The sequence below is a fragment of the Myotis lucifugus genome, unplaced genomic scaffold (genome assembly GCF_000147115.1).
Source record: "Myotis lucifugus unplaced genomic scaffold, Myoluc2.0 scaffold_116, whole genome shotgun sequence".
Lineage (NCBI taxonomy): Eukaryota > Metazoa > Chordata > Mammalia > Chiroptera > Vespertilionidae > Myotis > Myotis lucifugus.
In genome coordinates this window covers 356,918-359,282 of record NW_005871164.1, presented here as the reverse complement: position 1 = coordinate 359,282, position 2,365 = coordinate 356,918, and positions in this window count along the sequence as shown.

Genomic DNA, 2,365 nt, shown 5'->3' with positions numbered 1-2,365 from the left:
TGGTTCCCTTTGTGCCACTGGCACAGTTTGGGTGGGAATGTAAATTGAGTAGGGCGGGGTCCCCGGGAATCACCAGGGCGGAGCAAGGGGCAATGGCATCTTCGCATCTCCTTGCCTCTCAGCAACTCCACGTCCCTGCATCCCCAAGCACCGGCGGGCAGCTCCGCAAGACAGAAACTCTCGCTCTCTGACCTGTTGCAAGGCCATCCCACCTCTCCCTGGGACCTCAGAATCCCGCCCCAAACAAGCTCAGAGTCTGCAGCCCCTTCCGATTGAAAAAAACCGCACATCCAGTTGCAGCCTGCCTGGCACGCGACTTCGTACCTCCGTTCTTGGAGCCTCTGCACAACCTACTCAGTCTCAATGCTCTTCTTTCTTTCCTTCCAGTTGTAGAGCTTCCACTGGGCCAGCTTTCCCATGGTTCTGAATGATAGCTGTTTGTCTTATAGTTGGTAGTCTCGATGTTGTTGTGGGAGGCAGCATGCACAGGTCTGTACCTTACGCCGCCATCTTGGTTCTCCGCATTCCACTTTTTATATGCCACATATTCTTTATCAACTCATCAATCAATGGACACATAGGTTGTTTCCATACCTTGGCTGTTGTAATAATGCTGCAATGAACATAGGGCTGTATATATCCTTTTGGATTTATTGGGATAACTATTCATAAGTAGAATAGCTGAATCATATGGTAATTCTGTTCTTAATTTGTTGAGGAATCTCCATACTATTTTTCAATTTACAATCCCACCTACAGTGTATAAGGGTTCCCTTTTCTCCACATCCTTTACAACACTTGTTATTTTAAGTCTTTTGGAAAATAGCCAAATATCTTGTCCCATTTGGGGGCAAGCTTGCCTTTCCATTTTTGATGACGGTTTATTTTGCTGTAAAGAAGCATTTATTTTCATGTCATTCCATATGTTTATTTTCGCTTTTGTTCCTCTTGCTTTTGGAGTCAGAGCCATAAAAACACAAACATTTCTAAGACCAGAATCAAGTAACTTACCACCTATGTTTTCTTCTAGGTGTTTATGGTATCAGGGCATACATTCAAGTTTTTATCCATTTTGAGGTAATTTTTGTATATGGTGTAAGATGGTTGGTTTTAGCATTCATTAGTGGTATATTTTTAACAAATTACATTATTAAATTTGCAAAATAGTAATTACAAATATATCTTTCTTATGTTTATTAGCCGTGGTGTTTGTTGTTGTTGTTGTTTTGTTTTGTTGTTTTTTTTTAAGTTAAAATGACTACTTTCTTTCTTTCTTTTTATTCTCTTTTGTTTGAGCATCACTATGGACTTAGGGATGTCACATTAATGCATTACAATTAATTACCATCATGATTATTTTTGCTGTTACATTTATTCCAATTTGGCAATGGATGCTACTTCAAGCTGGTCCTTGATCCATTTCTGACATGACTCCTTGGTCACTTCCCTTGTGTCACTTCTAAACCTTAGACTTGAAATCATCCATTTCTCTAAATAGTTCTGGTTATTTTCCTTGGAAAATGGTAATTAGAATGCAAAATCTAGGTGCTAGGTGCTAGGGGCTTATTGCTACTCAGATATCATAGGTTCTGGACCTTTTTGTGGACAGAGATAAAAGATATATTTTTAAAAATTAAGCATTTTGCATGGATATTTCCATTACAAATTTAACATTATAAATTTGATTTTTCTTTATGTATTTTATTATATATTTTTCCCTTTCATTACACTGAAAATCTTGACTCAGATTTGTTTGCTTGTTTGTTAGTGGGTTTTAACATATTAATTGGCTTTATCCAAATTGTGTGTTGTGTGTACTTTTGTTAAATTTACTGAATTGATTTTAGATACAACACTTTGCAGATATACTTTAAATGATCCATCATTAAGAAAGTACAGAAGTAATACTGTGTTCAAGAGCTATTTGAAGCAATTATTTAATCTGCATGATTATCAAATAAATTCATTTCTTTCTACCTGTGTTAAATTTTAGCGTTGGCTGCTTTTTTTTTCTTTTTGATATTATTTTATTTTTTAAATATACAAAACCATTACATGGTTCAAAAGTTAAAACAAGATACAAATTATGTTCAGAGAAAGCTCACCCTAATCCCTGTTCTTTTCACCTCATTGCCAGTGCCCATGGGGGGTCATTTCATTTGTTTTCTTGTTTGTCTATCTCAATTATGCCATCACAAGTTGGTCCTTGTGACAGAAAACGTATTGGCCCAAACACCCCAGCCACAGATTGATGGAACCCTGAGTCAAACCCAGGCAGTGTTCTTGCAGGAGTAGAGCACCCATCTAGCTGACAAAGGCCCGAGTGAAGTAACTGTGGGGAAAAGGGGCTTGGAAATCAGTAGGT